The 23,706-nt window shown below is 38.1% G+C and overlaps 2 long non-coding RNA genes across 4 annotated transcripts in view; both read right to left on the bottom strand.

Annotated features, from left to right (window-relative positions):
• Nucleotides 1-23,706, bottom strand: part of LOC145452464 (uncharacterized) — a 258,146-nt gene that overhangs the window by 120,131 nt on the left and 114,309 nt on the right. The gene's annotated exons all lie outside the window — the stretch shown is intronic.
• On the bottom strand, nucleotides 1,069-11,269 carry LOC145452340 (uncharacterized). Of its 2 annotated transcripts, none has more exons than XR_013919306.1 (7): nucleotides 10,809-11,269; nucleotides 8,690-9,076; nucleotides 8,166-8,355; nucleotides 7,664-7,784; nucleotides 6,942-7,131; nucleotides 4,264-4,359; nucleotides 1,069-2,107 (listed from the first exon to the last, which is right to left on the bottom strand). It is a non-coding gene; the product is annotated as an uncharacterized LOC145452340 (long non-coding RNA). The 2 variants fall into 2 exon arrangements; XR_013919305.1 differs by having other exon boundaries at nucleotides 8,690-8,745; nucleotides 10,809-11,260.

Below are 23,706 nucleotides of genomic sequence, written 5' to 3'. Positions count from 1 at the left end.
ACGTTGAGGACTGCACAGTGCACACCCCTGATCCTCCACGAAGTTGCGAGCCTCAGTGAACTTGATAACCCAGCACCGTCTAACCAGAAAACCTTCCTTGCCGTGGGTGTCATTGTCCCAGTCCTCAGCTGGGCACTGAGCTTGAAGGCGTTCGACCAGGCGATGGAGCTTCTCTTGCTGCTCCACAATCAGATGGGCAAGTCCCTGAAGCTTCGTGACGGTGGTGCTCGGTTCCGTGGCCATGCGATCGAGGACGATCAGTTGGATCCACCACTGCGGCTAAGGTGCACAGGCCGGACTATTCTAGTTTATAACACCGAGGAGTTGGGTACGGTGTCTAGTTAACCAAGTGGTCATCTTCTTAATTGACAACCAACAGGTGTCAACAAACTTGGGGTACGTACTTTTCATCTCCTGGATCAAGTCCTGTTGCTGTCTGAGGTAACCAGCATTCAGTCCCATCATCGTGTGGACGAAGTGATTGCTGTAGAGGTGGCGGTATTCGGCCTGCGCCACAAGGTCCAGTGGTGCAGCCCGCACCACGCTCGTTCGATTTCATACCATGCCGCCTCTTCAACCCTTGTCGCCACGCCTCTGGTCCTTCCAGTGAGTGGATGTAGCCTACGTTTGGCGTTTCGGAGACCCTCTGCCTCACACACATGCTGTTTTGCGTGTGTTTTTGTGAGTTTCCTGGTTGTTTCAGCAGTATTTACACTGCTCTGACTCGTTTATTTTACTAAAAAACTTGAAAAAAATCAATCAAAAAAAGTTTATTTTTGGATGTTTTCAAATCTTATTTTTGGAGAATCTCCAAAAATAAAACCCAATATCCAAAAATAAACTGGCCTGGAGATCACACATGGGGCTATTTTGACCGAAAGCTCCCATTTTTGTTGTAATGGCTACACTGTAAATTCGGAAGTGTTGCACAACCCGGAAAATTGAACACGAAACGTGATCCAAAAATTGAACGCCTAGAAGTGTTGCGAAGTGTTCAAATTTAAGGTGTTTACCTAAAAAGTGTTTAGTCTCAAAGTGGCTGGTTGACTAGTCACCGGAACGCAGGGCTCAAAGTAAAATCAGATTTTATTGATTCGTGAATAAATCACGCTTATAATACCCAACCTGGGTGATTAAATACGTGCAAACATTGAAATTTCCAATAGCTGCTGTGACAGGGTTTCATAAATTCAGATCAGCAGTTGAAACCGTTCCCGGAAGAGTCGATGAAATTACGAACATCACAAATGCTTAAGAGCAAACTTACTACAAATATCATGCAAATCGCTCAATGATGAAAATGAATGCATAGGGAATTAGGGATAGTGATGGAAAAATATCATTTAGTATCCTGAACTTTCGTGACAGGGGCATGGAATCAAATTCATTGGTTACGCCCGTTAGCGGAAAACATGATCAACACAAATCATTACAACTTATTTAAAACTGTTCAAATTACGGCCTGTAAATTTCTAATTTTATTGTAAACAAACAAACAATGAATGTATCAGTATCAATACCACTACCACGATAAACAACCATAAGTAATTTTTCACTCTTAATGAAATTGGGCCTGCTAAAAATATCGTAGGGCTTGCATTAGTAGTATTTATATCAGCTTAATGCCGATCACTTTTGTTTAAATAACAAAAAAATCGTTTCTTTGAGTCCATACAAATTTTGCAGATTTACAGAAAAGATTTTGTTGTTATTTACCAGTCTGCTGCAAAATATGAAATATGGAAGTCATTAGGGCAGTGGTTCTTAAAAATTTTTGGACACGCGAGAGAATATTCAAATATTAAATTCTCACCATACACAGAGAAATAACTACAAGCTGCCATGCATGCATGTGCGAAAAAGATTTTAGTTTACAGCGGCTTCACGTCGCTTCAAATGCTTTCTCCTGTTTGACAACCACTCCTTTAGGGTATGACAATCCAATGCGTAGCAGCTCAAAACGTCAAGAATGTTTCTGAATACTCCATTTTCACTGAAGCAGTTTTATATTCTTGCCATCAGCTGCAATCCAGGCTCGGTCAATCTCTGATTCGTGGCGTGCCATGGCGTTTGTTTCTTTTCTACTGGTCGACTCCAAGTTGTGCTCCTTGAAAATGTGAATAAATTCCAAAGTTTTGAATATATCAATGAAAATTCTAAATTTTATGCAGAAATAAATATAAAGATTTCACACACGCAGGTTACACAAGCTTAGGAAAGGCGTTCGGATACATGTAAAATAAGGTGGAGTGAAAAAAAGAAAAATTTGAATTTCAAAAAGTGCCTTTGATATTTGGTCCCAAATCTCAAATGAATCACTTCTATCATAATTTTAGGTTTTTGCACCCTCTAGTGGCCGTGCAATTTCACCGAACGAGCCGAAAATAGCTGATTTTGCCATATCTCAATAACCGCTTATGCTAGAAAGCTAGTTTTGGGCTTAAAAGCTGCGGAAGCACCATGTTTCTATCTCACTGCCATAGAACTTTGTCTTGAAAATGTACAGAAAAAAAATTATAAGCAAATTAATGATTTTTATAGCGCCATTAAAAATGTTGGTAGTTTTACCAAGTTTGCAATGCCAATTTGCATGTTACAATTTGTTACATTGCTGCTTTAACAACAAAATCATGGTCGGCGGGATCTATCAATTAATTTCTATATGAACGTAGCACAATTATGATGAGGAAGAGAGAATGATTGAACTTTCATCATAGTACATCATCACAAACCTTTATGTCATGAACTTGGTGGAACGGGTATCTTCCTGTTCAACACTACAACAAACGATAGGCCTGGATTGTTTCAAAAGTGAATCAGTTACAGCAATTCAGCTATATAATTCACATATACCTCATAACTGTATGTTTTGTTGAAGATGATGATTTTCATGTCACTTGAGACATTGTTAAACTGTTTTATATATTATACATATTGTACAAGCTGCTGTACTCATCTTTGGAATATTCTAGAACTTTGATAGTCAACCTCGAGTCTTCCAGTAAGAGTGATGATAACTCATTTTGAAAGTGTTCCGGTTTCAGGTGTATCTTAGAGTTGATCATATAATAACTCTTGTATATTGGTTTCAAAACTGACTCCACCATGTGCAGTGGTTCAGGCCGCTGGTTGTATGAACAGGTCACGGTAATACACTCTGCTATGTCTGTGAATTGAACTGTCATTGTCTAGTAAAAGTACAGATTCAGAATTTCATCATGCTCGACTTACTGCAGATTGTGGTTTATCATATGTACAAGTTATTGAAGTAATGTTAACAAAAAAAGATCCACGACTGTTGTTGCTTGCAAGAAGTTGCATATTGGAGAAACTTTTCAAGGTGTTGATGGTTTTCCTTCTGGAATACGCCCAACTAAAAGACAAGTCACTGAGGGTATGCTCAACTTTGATCACTTTAGTTGTGATCAAACAACTCTCTTTATCTGTCTACCAGAAGGAAAACCATCACCACCTAGAAAAGTTTCACCACTGTGCAACTTCTTGCAAGCAACAACAGTCTCGGATCTTTTTTTTGTTAACATTACTTCAATTACTTGTACATATGATAAACCACAATCTGCTGTAAGTCGAACATGATGAAATTCTGAATCTGTACTTTTACTAGGCAATGACAGTTCAATTCACAGACATAGCAGAGTGTATTACAGTGACCTGTTCATACAGCCAGCGGCCTAAGACACTGCACGCACATGGTGGAGTCAGTTTTGAAACCAATATACAAGAGTTATTATATGATCAACTCCAAGATACACCAGAAACCGGAACACTTTCAAAATGAGTCATCATTACTCTTACTGGAAGACTCGAGGTTGACTATCAAAGTTCTAGAATATTCCAAAGATGAGTACAGCAGCTTGTACAATATGTATAATATATAAAACAGTTTAACAATGTCTCAAGTGATATGAAAATCATCATCTTCAACAAAACATACAGTTATGAGGTATATATGAATTATATAGCTGAATTGCTGTAACTGATACACTTTAAGAACAATCTAGGCCTATCGTTTGTTGTAGAGTTGAACAGGAAGAAGGACTAAAATTAGCATAACGACTAATAAAAACATCTTGAATCAGGTCTGCGTTTTTTTTCAATTCGGCCATTTTGACATTTACATTGACATTCAGACGCACAGGCAACAGTGAGAATGCAGAACTGTAACTCAAAATGACAGTTATAGCAGAACGTCGCAGGTCTATGTAAATTTGTATGGTCCACAAAAAAGAAAGATTACGGTACCTGTTTCAATAAGACATGCGCTTGGGTCTTGGATTATATTCGTTTGTCTCTCAATTTGGCTTTGAGATGACAGTTGACTTCATCAACCTCGTTTCGCTGAAAATGTAATTGATTGCAAACAAGATCCGACAATAAATGTAGTAGAATTGTCATCCTTATGGGTTCGGTTTTCCATTATTATAATTGACATACGGTAGGCTTTACATATAACTTTGATTCCAAGATTTTATAGGTGCTTTGAATTGAGACGAGAAAATATACCAGACAAAGGACACATTGATTGTCTTTAGTATGAAAACTTTGTGACATCTTATCGAAGGTGTTGAATACTTTTCCTTCATTGCGGTAATTGTAACTGTTCTCAATCTTTCAAAATCCTTCATTCCTGATATAATTTAACTAACAAAATTAATTGGAATTAGCACGACATGGGAAATGATCTCCATTTGATGTTCCAAGTATAGTTCAGTAAGCGGTAGTTTAAATACAAGTTACATCAGCTCTTCACATTCAACAACACCTCTGTTCAATGTACACAGATCAAGCCTCTCTTCAGCTAATATAGCATATATCAGACATGGGGTGATTACTTCATGAATGTAATCGATTGCGATTACGATTACTTCTGAATAACGCGATTACGATTACGATTACGATTACAGCAAAATCGGGAAGTAGTCGATTACGATTACGATTACATTGGAAAAGTAATCACGATTACTCACGATTACATTTATTTTGCATCGTAGTAGTTATATTGGATGACAATACATGGATTGCGCTGGAAAGGCCCAATGATATAACAACTGTCTTTAAAAAAGATATGACGTTTCCTTGTTACGTCATAATGTACCCATTGCCCATTTTATAGAAGACGTTTATCGCACCCAATGATTTGCATTCTTGCCAGGTCCATAACTGCCGCATCCCCAATTCCCCAATAGGGTGGGGAGCGTGGTTGGACGGGACTCAAAAGTATTTTGTAAACCAACATAAATTATAGAGCATTTTCGAGAGATTTCATTAACTTGGAATATCTCTTTGAGCTTTGCGATTTAAATGTCTCTAGATAGCTTGATTTTGAAATGCATACGTCTCCCCCTCAAGAAATAAAGCGTACAATACCGCTCCTTGACACATCAAAAGACATATGCAGTTTCGGCCAACATGAGACTCCACGGAGTGTGCTATTGAAGAAAGACATTGGCCAAAACTTGGGGTATGTGTCCATTGTTAATAGCCGCGCTGGGTGGGCGTGACTAATAGTCCATTCTTTCTAATCCGAGCCCACGATGCAAATGCCACCCGGGCACCCACAGAGCATTAGACATGACAATTTGTGTGTGATTCTCACGCAAGTTTTTCTTTTAGTCTGTTGTTTGGGCCACTACAACCAATATCTTTTGGCTATGTAACAGACAGGAGGTCACGAATTAACAACATACAATAAAGTAATTGTTGCAAGACACCAGATGTTATAATTATGAATTACGACCCCCTCCCCCATTCCCCCCGCTCTTCAGGTAAATCTGACCATCGGGCGCATAGACAGGATTAGAAATGCAATATAATGCAATTACCAATATTATTGACGAAATTAAATCTTCGACTTTAAAATTGACTACCCTATGGGGGCCCAAGACCAAAGTTTGGTTGGAGGACGCTTTTGTTGTTTTGATCCTGATTCTAGCTACAACCCACCCTAACATGGTATATAAGCCGATGGCTATGACGGCAGGTCCAAATGTTCAGGAAAGAATTGTAAAAGAGCGACCCGTTTTGGGTAGAATATTATGAGAATAACAGAAAGTGAACATAAAATTCAACTTGATGCAGATAATGCAAGCTGCCATTACGAGAAACGGCCAAACAACGGCCCAGTTATGATGAATATATCAGCAGCTGTTGATTTTAATGCTTCGTTGTGGAAATCGTAATGTTTTACTTGGCGAGTACAGAATTTTAAACCGATGTCTGCTGTACGTTCGTACCATAGGCCTACTGCTCGCCAAGCAGTAACGGTGAAACTGCATTTAACTATAGAATTAGAACTATTACATTCTATAGTTTAACTAAGCATAACCAAACATCAATGCAAAAGTTGCTATGTTAACTTAGGCAGAGAGGTGATTATGATTAATTATCATGATGCGAGGTAGTGGCGTCTGAAATGTATTGATAAACCGATATACAGCACGGTGGGTTTTCTTACAATAACACAAATGTACATCGAATGTCTATTTACTATGTGTGGATACTTCCTACGCAAAGACGAGCAAAGCTAATAGGCTACCTCTGACGTAATAATGAGCAGTGGCATTTGAAAATCAGACGTTTGTGCTCTCAATAACTGGTATAATATATATTTCTTGTTCACGAGTGTTCAGTTTATGTCACAGTCCTTGTACAAATAAAAAGTAATCGTTCTTTCACAAAGAAATCGATTAAATATGGGAAGTAGTCGATTACGATTACGATTACTTCGGGATTTTTTCGAATGTAATCGATTGCGATTACGATTACTTGAAAATGCTGTAATCGTCGTAATCGATTACGATTACTAATCGCGATTACCCCATGTCTGGCATATATAGATAGTTTTTTGAGAAAATTGGGACTGCAAAAACCGGCACATTACATAATCAATGGTGATATATGAAATGAATAAATAGACTTACATAATCACATGTTTCCATGGGTTCTTGAGGCAAAAGTATGTATCACAAAAGATGACTGCACCGGTACAAAATCTGTTCAGATGACTGCTCACGTCACTATCAACATTGTCTGTTAGCGGAGGCACGGTGAAACCAGGGTTCTTTTAAAAGAGTCGACATCAGTTGGATGAATTTGAGGATCAATCTAAGACTGTTGAAAAGAAAATACTTGTTTTAAAAATTTGCAATACAAGGGAACTATTCAATATTCGAACAGCTTCTTCGAGGTACAAAACTTCAATATAAAATTGAATAGTATATAATATATTAATATATAGTATAATCGTCAGCAACTAGTGGAGAACTCGAAAGAACGTTGTACATCAACAATATTATCACAAAATAAGACATTACCAGCATTCAGTATTTACTTACGCAGATATCAGACTGGATGTATTGTATGTGACAAAAGGGTGTCTTTCATAGAACAATTAATTATTGTAATGGAAAGTTGCATGTGACCTTAACACCAATTTTACTCCAGCCCGAGTACCATACTTTCCTGGATTGTTAATCCTTTTAGTAAAATTTTACCAGCAAACATTCATAAAAATAACCGAATGCAGCTGAATCAAATTCATTATCTAAGGATATACCAGTTTACTTACGAAACATGGCGATGCTTACCAGTATTTCAAACAACAAATCTTTTTCAAAAAAGTGCCATTTGCAATACATACTACCTGCACTTTGGGGCATTTTTCATATTCTTTCCATCGGTCGCAACCCAGGCTTGATGAGTCTCTGATTCGTGGCATGCCATGGCGGCTCTTTTTCTGTACTGGTCAAATCCAATTGCTGCTCCTAGAAAATACAATAAATACCAAAGGAAAATTTTAAATTTTATGCACAAGTAAATATAAATATTTCACACAGGTAATAGGTTACAGAAGCGCAGGAGAGGTGCTCAACCCCCCAGGTTGAGAACCACTGACCTAGTCCATTATAGTTCAGTAAGCAATAGTTAAAGTACAAGTTACACGAGCTCATTACTTTCAACTACACCCCTTTTCAGTGTTCAGAGTATACAGTTCACTGTACAGTGTACACAGATGAAGCCTTTTTCAACTCATATCGAATAGTCCGTAAGCTACTCTGCGAGATAGTTCGTGAGAAAAGTAGGACTGCAAAAACCAGCAAATTACATAATCAATGGTAATATAAAAATTGAATAAATAGGCTTACATAATCACATGTATCCATGGGTTCTTGAGAAGGTCTGCATCGCATAAGATGACTGTGCTGGCACAAAACCCGTTACGAACGACTCCTCACGTCACTGTCAACATTGTCTGATAGCGCAGGTACGGTAGACCCAGGGGGCTGTTTTTAAAGAGTAGACATCAGTTGGACGAATTTGAGGATCAATCAAAGACTATCAAAAAGAAAATATTTGTTGCGAAAATTCGCAATACAAATGAACTGCTCAGTAATCACGCAGATATCATACTGGATACAGTTATTTTTTTCTGCAATAAGTTGTACGTGACAGAGGGGTGTCTTTAATGGAATAGAAAGTTGCACATGACGTTACCACCAATTTTACTCTGGAACAGTTAGTATACTTCCTGAATTGTTAACAATTTCTGTGAAATTTTATCAGCAAACATTCATAAAAATCTTTATCACAAAGATAACCGATTGCAACATAATCAAATTTATTCTCTAAGGATATACCAGTTCACTTTACAAAACACCGTGATGCTTACCAGTATTCCATACAGCAAATGCATATCAAAAAGGTGCCAAGTTCAATACATACTACCTGCAAAATAGAGTTTAGTTCAGTTACCGTATCTCAATAAACTCAGAAAAGTCAAATGGGGGATTGGGCAAAACAAATACTACCCCTTGTGATCCATGGTTTGTTAAAAAGATTGTTTGTTTGGCTGTGCTATTATTGGGGCGATTTCTTGGACCTAAAAAGGTAAGATTTTGAGTAAAAAATTCAAATTCACACATATTTGGATGATAAAAAACTTAATTTTGACCCCATGTACTTAAATTAGGTGTTTCTCACATAGTGTTAGAATTGTATTACCGGAACTTATCCTAATTTCTGACTGGGGCTGTCTGTTCTTCCGAAGTAATTTGACCTGAAAAAAATCTTTTAGCATGAAAATTGACAAATTTTTACATGAAAAATAACTTATTTTATCAAAATCTCGACTCATGAATAATTCTAGTATTAGTTACATCTCGTATTATGGTAGCAATAATTAAAAATTTGTTGTAGTACAACGAAAGATACTTTCCTACATTTTCGGGTAGAAAGTGTCTGTCCTTACTAAGTAGCGTGGCAAGAATTAAGAAAGAACGTTCACCAGCTGCAGTTGTTGGCCGGCAACACTGAAGTTGTGCGTCCACTGCACTCTCTCTCTCATTATGACAAAGTTGTCTATATCGTAATTTTTCACCATACAGTTTCTAATAGAAAAACCAATGCCCACGCAGTCTTGCTTCAGTTAGGATAGTGCAATAGGCTATGTTGAGTATTTGTTTCATTTGACAATTTATGATTCACAATGACCAGACGATGGTCCGTCTACAACGGTGGGACTATAAAGTGGGCTACAAGATGTAAATTGTAAAATGATAAGTTCACCGACAGTGCAATTATAGAATGTAAACGTGGAATGGCAGCGACCGATTTTGCAGCCTCGTTCCGCTTCGCTGAAGCTTTACTCAGACTTATTTTACGGCAGCTACTGTAGGATGTATGGCAATCCAAAAGTCGTCTTCCAGAGCGTAGAATTACCTGAATCTGGTATTGATCGAAAGCTACTGTCACACTGACTCAGAAAATGTAAATGAAAATATGATCAGGCACTGAACCGCTTAGAATTCGCCCTTCAAGTCTGAATTATCGGCATTGTCCGAACAATCGAAGAGCCGCAATGGGTCATTGTTATGGTCATTGTTGTGCGTTCATCCGATTGTTCTGAACAATGCAAATTTTAGATGTTGAGGGTGATTTGTCATCTAAGTGCGGAGCCTGACCCTATTTTGATTGATATTTTCGGAATCCGTGCGACAGTAGCTTTCGATCAAGACCAGATTCAGTAAATTCTGAGCTCTGGAAGACAACTTTTGGATTGTCATAAATCCTGCAGTAGTAATAGTAATAGTAGTAATAGTAATAGTAGAGTAAAGCTTCAGTGAAGCGGAATGAAGCTGCAAAATCGGTCGCTGCCATTCCACGTTTACATTCTATAGTGCAATCATCTATGATACAAACGAAATGCAAGTTGCCAACAAAATTTTGATTTTGTAAAGAATTTTGGCAATTTTTGACCTAACGGTACAATTTTGACAAAATTTTGACCTTACTTTGACATGTCAAAAAAATCGCTTTAGTTAACACCTTACCACTTAGAATAAACAGGACAGTGTATAATGTGTTGCAGTTGAAAAACAATGAAAACCGTTGCATGTCTGTCATACCGGCATTCAATTGCTGACGTTGCAGTACTTGTCCACAATGGACCACAATATCGCCTACATAGGGATATTTCAGTGTGGATAAAGAGAACATCCCTTTATCCTTATGTCAAAAAAGTTACTTCTATAGCAGCTTCCCATCAGTACCGTAGTACTGGACCTGGTCGCAGCATGATATATTATCAGATTCGAAGCTCGATCATCCAGCAATAACATCAGACGAATCATATACTACAAAACATCTAAAGAACATTCATATGAATGAGCGATATCAGTAGCCTACTAAAACATCTAAAACAAACGACCTTACTGCAATGTCAAAACGAGTTCATTTCATGACTATTCTCACATTACATATATTCAATAACATTTACCGCATTTCCATACCTTACAGTACATGGATGTTACGATCCTTTACGCCATCAGGTAGTAGAAACTGCTTCAATATATCCATTTCGCCAAGTTTTATCGTGTACCCTACTCTCTGCCTGAAGCCTGACGAACCACTAATTCAAATCCAAACTGAAATCGAGCGCGCTCTACCGTAACGAAGGTGGTGACCCCTCTGCGTCACGGGGGAATATGTATATTTCAATGAAATATTACCCTTAAACTTAGTGCTGGGTCAAGTGAGTAATATTATTTTATATATAACACGATTTAATGTGATCTCCAAGCGTACCGATGGTTTATCAATGCGAAATTGATGATACATTATCAAGTATAAATTTTCTTGAAAATAAGCCACAGTGGCAAAGTGTTACAAGTAAACGGAGAAATACGCAGAAGCGTTGCGACGATAATGGCCCAATGCGTTTATATGCCCAAAAAGTGTGTCTGTACGCAGAAAAAATTGTTATGAAGTGTTCAATACGACCTTGCGGATTTACAGTGTAGATAGAACATCGGCTTAGTCGTACTATTAAGTTTAGAAATTCAATATACTTATAATTTTTACACATAGAAGACCATTTTAAATCAAAATACGGCCACAACACTATATTTAGGGGTATTATATTTATCATAGTTATAGACTTTCACGGATATCATGTACATGTACAATGTACATAAATAAAATCCAGTCATGTATATAAGTATTCAACTAGAAAGTAGGGTTGGTGTGACCCCCTCAAAGGTTCAGGTTCGTGTGAACGCGAACGAACATTTTTGAAAGGTTCTGTGTGAACTCGAACGTGAACCTTATGTCGTCACGTGACGTCATATAGATAATTCCAACCGTCCATTTCAGTGAAATGATATATTAATGTACATGACACCTAGCGACGACTCAGGTCTTATTATGCCACGATGCTGAAGTACATGTTGACTTCGCAAAATGTATCAGCTGGGGCAATCAAATGATATATAAATTCCATAAAACCAATGTCTTCGGTCGCTTTGCCAACAATTTCAGCGGGGACTTACAAGGAAATAAAAGATTGCGCCGTGACTGTCTAGGCCAGACCAGACAATGTATTCGCCGTCTGAAATTGCTACATAGATATTGAGAAGAGTGTAAAACTGGTTTCTATACCAGCTACCGATATTACCCCATAAACAAGATATACGGTAGCCTACATCCCAATCGCACGGATATGATTTTTGTGATACAATAGACGTAACTAATCAAGATTTTTCACATTAGACAATGATTTAATATGCATATCAATTTCATTGATTGGTTGAAGAAGCATCATTCATTGACTACATACATGTAGTGTATTTCATTCTTGATGTTGTATGATTGCGGGTCAAGATCACAGCAGATATTCACTAAATATTCACAAAAGTAAAGCTGAATGTTTCGAGTTAGCCTTTGTAACAAGGCGTGTAAAATCGTTGAGATCAGCAAGGTACATGTTCGTTTAATGTTTTTGCGCTGCCAGCGCCATGCATAGAGTGGTCTGAAGTTGAAATGAAAAGAATTTCAGCCAAAGATGTTATAATGACGAAATGACGTATATATGAAAAGGTTCACAGTGCAGAACCTGCCAAAGTTCGTTTGTGGACGTGAACCTCTAAATTTCATAGGTTTATACACAGAACGCGAACGTGAAGCTCACGTTCACACCATCCCTACTAGATACTCAATTAACTTGGCATTAAATCAATCAGATTTACTGCAACCACCAATTTTAAATTTGAAATAATCCGTTGGAATATTATAATATTAATATATTCTAAAGCACAATTGTTTTTGTTTTGTTTTCGCCTGTAAGTGATTTACTTCAGTTTCTCGGAATTTTCAAGCAATGGTCTGCCGTAATATGTTATTCTCATCTTCCCTGATGTCTTTCTTTTGTTTTGATGTATTAGTGGAACCTCTCCCCTTGCTAATCGACAAGATCATCAGGAAATATATCAAGATGACTAGAAAGAAAGTGGATTTTTATGCTCGTGTTTGCTCCAAGTTCATCATATGCAGACATGAATTTTCGGACCAACTGCATGTCTGCAGTTAGGTGCTTCGTGATCATCTGAAATAAATTATTTACTACATCTCTTGAGAAATTTCTTGCAGTGACCTCCTTCTTAATATGAAATTGAAATCTTTAATCAGTATTCGAATCTGAAATCTATCAAAGATACCAGATTTAAGCTTCTTGTTTGATAAGGATACTACCCACTTTGTTGACTCAGCAGGAAATTATTCATTTACAAGTCAAAGGAAATGAGACGCATATGAGTGTTTTAGTTAAGCTTTTCAAGGACTAATTCTATAGCTTTATACTCCTCCTAAATCTTGGTAGGATGACTAATTGAGACAGGGAAATGTGTGTTTCCGTTCTGCAAAAGTACAATTGTCAGGTGTGCAACGATCGTGTTCGGACCTATGAGACTCATTCATTTCGAGGGCAACCCCTTCTGCGTCGGGGCACATGAAGACTGAAAGTTTTGCCCAACAAACCGCTGATAAAATGCGATGCCAGAAACATAAGCGGCGACAAAACCTTGGTCTAAACATGACCAATGCTAGATGACCAAACCTTTCGATATGCTCCGTCGTCGGAGTCACGTTCTTGCAATCTGAGTAGACAGTATAGTACAATTGCGACACGCAAAGGAATTTAATTCGCCCTAACTTGAAATCCCGTGTGTCAGACAAGTTTTGTAAAGCTGTGTTGAGTTTTGTTTGTTTGTTTGTTTTATTACATCATTGGCGCTTATCGCTATTATAGTCATTTGCGCCCAGTACATGAATTTCATTAATGTCAGATTTCCTTTTGCTTTTGTTCCTTGAACGTGATCTTTAGCTGCCATCTTTCAAGAGTTCGGCTCTCTCTTCCTCTGGGCTTTTTGAAGGCGCTGCATTTACAGCGGGATCGGCGATGAGGAACCCAGATAAACCTCCGACACATAGAAACATGGCAGAGCCAAGACTCGAACCAGCAACCATTAGTGTCGTGACAGCTGTGTTGGGTAGAATTGTGGTGTGCGCGTTCTGTATGTCATACACTGTAAGTTTTGAAGTGTTGCTCAACCCGGAAAAATGAACACGAAACGTGATCCAAAAATTGAACGCCTAGAAGTGTTGCGAAGTGTTCAAATTAAAGGTGTTTACCTAAAAAAGTGTTCAGTCTCAAAGTGGCTGGTTGACTAGTCACCGGAACGCAGGGCTCAAAATAAAATCAGATTTTATTGATTCATGAATAAATGACACTTATAATACCCAACCTGGGTGATTAAATACGTGCAAACATTGAAATTTCCAATAGCTGCTGTGACAGGGTTTCATAAATTCAGATGAGCAGTTGAAACCGTTCCCGGAAGAGCCGATGAAATCACGAACATCACAAATGATTAAGAGCAAACTCACTACAAATATCATGCAACTGGCTCAATCATGAAAATGAATGCATAAGGTGCATAAGTGATAACAAAATATCATTTAGTATAATAAACTTTCTTGACAGGGGCATGGATCAAATTCATTGGTTACGTCCGTTAGCGGAAAACATGATCAACAAAAATCTTTACAACTTATTTAAAACTGATCAAATTACGGCTTGTAGATTTCTAATTTCATTGTAAACAAACAAACAATGAATGTATCAGTATCACTGCCACTACCACGATAGACAACCATAAGTATTATTTTACTCATAATGAAATTGGGCCTGCTAAAAATATCCTAGGGCGTGCATTAAAAGTATTTATATCAGCTTAATGCCAATCACTTTTGTTTAAATAACAAAGAAATCGTTTCTTTGAGTCCATACAAATTTTGCAGATTTACAGAAAAGATTTTGTTATTATTTACCAGTCTGCTGCAAAATATGAAATCTGGAAGTCATTTGGGCAGTGGTTCCTAAACATCTTTGGACACGCTCCCATATGATAGCAAAAAAATTTCACCCACTCCTTATTGTCGTATATTAAAATTAAAAAAAGCCACCAGAACGCTAGAAATCCCAACGGATAGTTGGATGGCAGTGACGGTAATGGTTGTTGATGAAAGAATATTCAAATATTAAATTCTGACCATACACAGAGAAATAACTACAAGCTGCCATGCAAGCTGCCATGCATGCATGTGCGAAAAAGATTTTAGTTGACAGCGGCTTCACGCCGCTTCAAATGCTTTCTCCTATTTGAGAACCATTCCTTTAGGGTATGACAATCCAATGCATATCAGCTCAAAACGTCAAGAATGTTTCTGAATACTCCATTTTCACTGAAGCAGTTTTATGTTCTTGCCATCAGCTGCAATCCAGGCTCGGTCAATCTCTGATTTGTGGCGTGCCATGGTGTTTGTTTATTTTCTACTGGTCGACTCCAAGTTGTGCTTCTTGAAAATGTGATAAATTCCAAAGTTTTGAATATGTCAATGAAAATTCTAAATTTTATGCAGAAATAAATATAAATATTTCACACATGCAGGTTACACAAGCTTAGGAAAGGCGCTCGGATACATGTAAAATCCTATCACTGAGAAGGACTAAAATTAGCATAACGACTAATAAAAATATCTAGAATCAGGTCTGCGTTTTTTCAATTCGGCCATTTTAACATTTACACTGACATTCAGACGCACATGCAACAGTGAGAATGCAGAACTGTAACTCAGAATGACAGTTATAGCAGAATGTCGCAGGTCTATGTAAATTTGTATGGTCCACAAAAAAGAAAGATTACGGTACCTGTTTCAATAAGACATGCGCTTGGGTCTTGGATTATATTCGTTTGTCTCTCAATTTGGCTTTGAGAAGAAGACAGTTGATTTCATCAACCTCGTTTTGCTGAAAATGTAATTGATTGCAAACAAGATCCGACAATAAATATAGTAGAATTGTTATCCCTATGGGTTCGGAATTCCATTATAATAATTGACATACGGTAGGCTTTACATTAGGGTTGTTCAAAATTTGGAAAATGTTTGGAATTATGCGTGTCCATCGCTTATTCTATAGATTATTGTTAAAAAACAATAACGGGGTTGAAAGAAGCTTCCAGGAAAGCCGCTAACGTTTGTCTAAATGCGTTTGAAAGTCGCTGTTGAAGAGTGGGCGGGCAACCGACAGCAGAGGCGGGCAATCACGAAACCACGGTTCTTGATTGGGTAATCGGTTAAGCTTCACTGATTACTGCAACAGCTGACTCGGATTCGGGAGCTTCGCTTTACTAAATTGAAAGTCTGTTTTGCTGAGGTAGAGTCTGTTAGTAGCGGTTGTGGTTCAGTACAAGCGCGTTGTGGGTTGATGAGTCATTAGTAGTACTGTAACACGTGTTCTTTGAATGCTTCAGAGTCGATAGCAGCAGTTTATGATTTGGAGCAACAATAGTGCAGTCATGGCAGAGGCAAAACGGCGAAAGATTGCACACATGCCGCAGCGTAGAACAAAATCAAAATCGGTACTTGCTGGTCGGATATACTTGCGATTACATCTGTGGCTCGAGATTACCTACTATACGAGAAGTAATGAGTTACTTGCTGCATCTGAAAGAGCATTGTCCTCAGTCAACCCCTACTCACGAACTATGTACTGTGGTGGTGGATGATGTAATGACAGTGGGGAAAATGGCGAGAATTGCGACAATGCAGTGCGATCACTTAAAAACTCTTGGAATTCAGAAGATACAAAATGCGGCAGGTCAGACAAGCTGAAACTACTTTCGACATAATTAAAAAGTGGGATATACAAGATGCTGTAACAGCTTTGGTTTTTGACACCACAGCAAGCAACAGCGGCTGGAAGAAGGGTGCAGCGAAGATCCTTGAGGACCTTCTAGGAAAGAAGGTTTTTTACCATGCGTGTCGGCACCATGTGTATGAGCTAGTAGTCAAAGACGTCAGGAAATGTTTATTTGGAAAAGCAACAACCGGACCAGAGAACACATGGTTTGCCCACCTTAAGAAGAGCTGGAGCAGTCTTGACAGAAAACAGCAATTCAAGACTCTGACTATTCCTATATGCTTTAAAGAACGAGCAGCAATGACAGTTGAGAACTTCAAGCTACTATTCGCCAGAAAAGATTTCTTCACATGGGATGACTACAAACAATGTGTGACTAATGCTCTTGCTCTTCCCGGTGCAGATGGAGATATACATCATCACAAACCTGGTACAACACACCATGCAAGGTGGATGGGCACAATTATGTATGCTCAGAAGATGTTCATGTGGGCTGATCAGTTACATTACAAATCTGAAGAAGTGGAACTGCTGCATCGCTTCAATTCATTTTTAGTTCTCTTTTATATCCCTGCCTGGGTTGCTTCCAGCATCGGCCGTGATGCAGCCGGTAATGACTTGAGATTCATCCAGGACATGTTGAGTTACAAGGAACATGATGAACAAGTTTCCAAAGCTGCTTCACAAAAGCTTTTAAAGCATGACTGGTATATCGTGGAGGAAACCGCTGTATATGCCTTGTTTTCGCCGAGTGAAAGCAATGAAACCCGAGAAATATGGCAAAGACGCTCCTGCAGGTAGAGCGAACTTCAAGTTTCAGGAGAGGCTCGCCCTCGTTGAATGCAACTGTACACATCAACAAGGACACTACTTTATCTGATTTTATTGGGCCACAGTCGTGGTATATATTTGATGTTTTTGAATGCTCTGGGGCGTGACTAGCTCAACCTGTTGATGTTTGGCACTTATCAGATTCCTACACCAGAATGAGCTCCTACATCAGTTCTGTCAAAGTCGTTAATGATGCCGCAGAACGAGGTGTAAAGCTAAGCACAGACTATGCTGCAATCTTGACTGACAATGAACAACAAAGAGACAGTCTGCTTCAAGCTGTGGAACAGCATAGGAAGACAGTTGGAGACGGCAGGAAGTCAACTCTAATCAAAAGCCTGTAATCTGCAACTTGTGCCTGACAATGCAACACTGATCTGCAACGTACTTTTTTAATGTCTTTTGTAAATAGTGCTTTTCGCCTTCATTCAATTATGAATAAAAAGTGTTATATGCGTTCGTTTATGGGTGAGACGTCGACTAGTCATAACAAGTACTACTGAGATGTTGACTCCTGGTGGTAAATTTTTGAGTTTCACTCACTGTCAATAACTTTTGGAAAGGTTGAAGGTAGCAAGATGCATGCATCTAGTTCGTATCTCGTATCTCGACTAGCGAGGGCACATGTGCAATACATAGCACTTTCTGCAGGTAGATATTAACTTAGGCGGTTGCAATGTTGTACTATGGACTCTTGATGACAACATTAACAAAGGCAATATATCATGTCTATAATGCCACCAACAGAAACGACTGCACAACAGCACGCAAAAATCGTTACCAGCAGTGTTCACAAAGTCGGTCTTTCAGCCAATCATTAGCTTATTATTACCGGCTTCAACCAGTCAGGATTAATGGCTTCTCTTTGCCCGCCCACTTCATCGATTCCCCGCCCACTCGCCGATGGCTACTTTCAAACGCATTTAGACAAATATTACCGGCTTTCCTACGAGCTTCTTTCAAGCCCATTATTGTTTTTTTAACAATAATCTACAGAATAAGCGATGGACACGCATAATTCCAAACATTTTCCAAATTTTGAACAACCCTACTTTACATATACCTTTGATTCCAAGATTTTATATAGCTGCTTTGAATTGAGACGAGAAAATACACCAGACCAAGGACACATTGATTGTCTTTAGTACAAAAACTTTATGACATCTTATCGAAGGTGTTGAATACTTTTCCTTCATTGCAGTAATTGTAACTGTTCTCAATCATTCAAAATCCTTCATTCCTGATTAAATTTACCCAACGAAATTAATTGGAATTAGCACGACATGGGAAATGATCTCCATTTGATGTTCCAAGTATAGTTCAGTAAGCAGTAGTTTAAATACAAGTTACACCAGCTCTTTACATTCAACAACACCTCTGTTCAATGTACACAGATCAAGCCTCTCTTCAGCTCATATAGCATATATAGATAGTTTTTGAGCAAATTGGGACTGCAAACACCAGCACATTACATTATCAATGGTGATATATGAAATGAACAAATAAACTTACATAACCACATGTTTCCATGGGTTCTTGAGGCAAAAGTATGTATCGCAAAAGATGACTGCACCGGTACAAAATCCGTTCAGATGACTGCTCACGTCACTATCAACATTGTCTGTTCGCAGAGGCACGGTGGAACCAGGGGGTCTTTTCGAAGAGTCGACATCAGTTGGATGAATTTGAGGATCAATCTAAGACTGTTGAAAAGAAAATACTTGTTTTAAAAATTTGCAATACAAGGGAACTATTCAATATTCGAACAGCTTCTTCGAGGTACCAAACTTAAATATAAAATTGAATAGTATATGCATATTGAAATGAGCCCGAATATTTCCGGCTGAGACTCGTCAGGGGTAATCGTCAGCAACTAGTGGAGAACTAGAAAGAACGTTGTACAATGTACATCAACAATTGTATCACAAATTATTTACGTCACCAGCATACTGTATTTACGCAGATATCAGACTGGATGTATTGTATGTGACAAAAGGGTGTCTTTCATAGAACAATTGATTATTGTAATGGAAAGTTGCATGTGACCTTACCACCAATTTTACTCCAGCCTGAGTACTATACTTTCCTGGAATATTGATCATTTTAGTGAAATTTTACCAGCAAACATTCATAAAAATAACCGAATGCAGCAGAATCAAATTCATTATCTAAGGATATACCAGTTTACTTACGAAACATGGCGATGCTGACCGGTATTTTAAACAACAAATGCATTTCAAAAAGGTGTCAATTGCAATACATACTACCTGCACATTAGGGCATTTTCATATTCTTTCCATCAGCCGCAACCAAGGCTTGATGAGTTCCTGATTCGTGGCATGCCATGGCGGCTCTTGTTTTTTACTGGTCAAATCCAAATGCTGCTCCTAGAAAATACAATAAATACCAAAGGAAAATTGTAAATTTTATGCAGAAGTAAATATAAATATTTCACACAGGTAGGTTACAGAAGCGCATGAGAGGTGCTCAGCCCCCAGGTTGAGAACCATTGACCTAGTCCAATATTGTTCAGTAAGCTATAGTTAGAGTACAAGTTACACGAGCTCATTACGTTCAACTACATCTCTGTTCAGTGTTCAGTGTATACAGTTCAGTGTACACTGTACGTACAGTGTAGGCCTACAGTACACAGATGAAGCCTTTTTCAGCTCATATCAAATACTCCGGAAGCTACTCTGCGAGATAGTTCGAGAGAAAGGTAGGACTGCAAAAACCAGCAAACTACATTATCAATGGTGACATATAAAATTATTAAATAGGCTTACATAATCACATATATCCATGGGTACTTGAGACAAAGGTTTGCATTGCATAAGATGACTGTGCTGGCACAAAACCCGTTACGAACGACTCCTCGCGTCACTGTCAACATTGTCTGATAGCGCAGGCACGGTAGACCCAGGGGGCTCTTTTTAAGGAGTCGACATCAGTTGGACGAATTTGAGGATCAATCCAAGACTATTGAAAAGAAAATATTTGTTGCGAAAATTCGCAATACAAATGAACTGCTCAGTAATCACCCAGATATCATACTGGATACAGTTGTTATTTTCTGCAATAAGTTGTGCATGACAGAAGGGTGTCTTTCATAGAATAATTAAGTAATAGAATGGAAAGTTGCACGTGACGTTACCACCAATTTTACTCTGGCACAGGTAGTATACTTCCTGGATTGTTAACAATTTTAGTGAAATTTTATCAGGAGACACTCATAAAAATCTTTATCACGAAGATAACCGAATGCAAAAGAATCAAATTCGTTCTCTACGGATATTCCAGTTCACTCACAATTCACCGTGATGCTTACCAGGATTCCATACTGCAAATGCATTTCAAAAAGGTGCCACTTTCAATACATACTACCTGCGACATAGAGTTTAGTTCAGATACCGTATCATAATATAAAGTCAAATTTGGGGATTGGGCGAAACAAATACTACCCCTTGTGATCCATGGTTTGTTGAAAAGATTGTTTGTTTTGCTGTGCTATTATTAGGGCGATTTGTTTGGCCTAAAAAAGGAAATTTGACTAAAGAATCCAAATTCACACATATTTTGATGATGAAAAACTTTGTTTTGACCCCATGTACTTAAATTAGGTGTTTCTCACATAATGTTAGAATTGTATTACCGGTACTTATCTTTATTTCTTGATGGAGCTGAGCTGTCTGTTCTTCCGAAGTAGTTTGTTGTAGTACAACGAAAGATACTTTCCTACATTTTCGGGTAGAAAGTGTCTGTCCTAACCAGAGTTGGATCAATTGTAATTTGTAATTGTAATTGAATGTAATTAATTACATTTTTCAATGTAATTGTAATGTAATTGTAATTGAAGCATTTTTATTTTGTGTAATTGTAATTGTAATTGTAATTTGACAAAAATTTTGCACAATTACAATTTCAATTACATTAAATTGCTATTGAGACCTGACAAGCACAACGTAAAATAATTGACTTATAATGCATTCTCTTTAAATGTCGACAAGGAATTTGGTGGATCCATTCGCGGAAGTTCTTGACTGCGCCCGTGCGGGCGAAGTTTTTTTTATTTTCACCGCTATGCTGGCCTCGGCTGCCATTGTATACAATTTTTAGATAACTAACCAACGGATGGATTCGCAACACGTGACTCACGATTGAATACGCCGAGAAGCGAACTGCTGAGCCGGCTAAAAGCAGCAGAATTGATAGTCCCATAGCTGGCGATCCAAGCGTCGAAATTTGATATGCATGGTTCTAATCGAAAGCTAGTGTCGCACTGATTCCACAATAAAAGTATATTTCCAGGCAATGGTACCATCCCAAAATAGTCGTGAAAGTCTGGGAATCGGCATTATTCTGAACAATCGCTGGGCGTAATTGGTAATTGTTGTGGTCATGCTGCTGCAGCGCTCTTACTTTTCAGAACAGTCGGCCTTAAACGGCTATTTTGGAGCAGTTACATTGCCCTGACGAGATTTTATTTTGTATTTTCGGAATAAGTACATCAATAGCTTACGATAAAGACCAGATGCATCAAATTTGGACGCATGGATCGCCAGCTCTAGGACTACAAAGTTTGCTGCTTTTATCCGGCTCTGCAGTACGTTTGTCGGTGCATTCATCCGTGACTCACATCTTGCGCATCTATCCGTGGGTTGGCAATCTACAATACGATTTCAGATCACGATGCTGCATCGTTACTTCGTCTGGCTAACTGACCAGACTACTGGATATTATATAACGTCTTATCTGACAAAGCACGGTTTTGTTTTTACTCCTCATCCTAATTCCTACGTCCCTCGATAAAAATAATATTATTTCTTTAATTATATACTATATACGCAAATCCAACACGTGCATATATTATAATACTTTTTCAACGACATACTGCACCCTATCCTTAATCCTAACCCATAGGAAATTAGGTAAATAACATTTTACATTTCCAATTACGTTAGCCATAATTACCGAGCATACAAAACACGCTTATATTACGTCACAATGACATCTTACATAGCATACTATGTACGCACATAAACGCATTTATTACTACACAATCTGAACTAGACTTGAATTGTTGTTACATGCGACGCTACGGTTGTCAAGGAGCACGGTTGAATTTATGATTATTCAATTACATGTTCAAAAGCAGCAATTGTAATTGTAATTGTAATGTAATTGAAGCATGCAAGGAGTAATTGTAATTGTAATTGTAATTTGATATTTTTAGCATGGAGTAATTGTAATTGTAATGTAATTGAAACATTCATGAAAGTAATTGTAATTTTAATTGTAATTGAACTGAAATAATGTAATTGATCCAACTCTGGTCCTAACTAAGTAGCTTGGCAAGAATGAAGAAAGAACGTTCACCAGCGGCAGTTGTTGGCCGGCTTCGCAGAAGTTGTGAGTACACTGCCCTCTCTCTCATTATGACAAAGTTGTCTACATCCCAATTTTCCATCATACGGTTTCTAATATAAGAGCCAATGCCCACGCAGTGTTGCTTCAGTTAGGATAGTGCAGTAGGCTACGTTGAGCATTTGTTTCATTTTACAGTTTATGATTCACAATGAGCAGACGATGATCCGTCTACAACGGTAGGACTATAAAGTAGGCTACAAGATGTAAATTGTAAAATGATAAGTTCACCGACAGTGCAATCATCTATGATACAAACGAAATGCAAGTTTGCCAAAAACATTTTGATTTTGTAAACAATTTTGGCAATTTTTGACCTGACGGTACAATTTTGACCTATTTTGACATGTCAAAAAACTCGCTTCAGTAAGCAGTACAGTGTAAAATGTGTTGCAGTTGAAAAACAATCAAAACCTTTGCATGACTGTCATACCGGCATTCAATTGCTGACATTTCAGTACTTGTCCACAATGGACCACAATGTCGCCTACATAGGGTTATTTCAGTGTGGATGGAGAGAACATCTCTTTATCTATATATCAAAAAAGTTAGGTCGATAGCAGCTTCCCATCAGTACCATGTACCTATGGTCGCAGCCTGGTATATTATCAGATTCGAAGCTCGATCCTCCAGCAATAAGATCAGACGAATCATATACTACAATACATCTAAAGAACATTCATATGAATAAGGGATATAAGTAGCCTACTAAAACATCTAAAACAAAGGACCTTACTGCAATGTCAAAACGAGCTCATTTTATGACTATTCTCACAGTACATATATTCAATAACATTTACCGCATTTCCATACCTTACAGTACATGGACGTTATGATCCTTACGCCACCAGGTAGCAGAAACTGCTTCAATATATCCATTCTGCCAAGTCTTTTAG

The sequence above is a fragment of the Botryllus schlosseri genome, chromosome 12 (genome assembly GCF_051294905.1).
Source record: "Botryllus schlosseri isolate E-star chromosome 12, Bs_hap1, whole genome shotgun sequence".
NCBI classification, from domain to species: Eukaryota; Metazoa; Chordata; class Ascidiacea; order Stolidobranchia; family Styelidae; genus Botryllus; species Botryllus schlosseri.
Note: the sequence above shows the minus strand (reverse complement) of the source record. Positions and strands in the feature narration are given on the sequence as shown.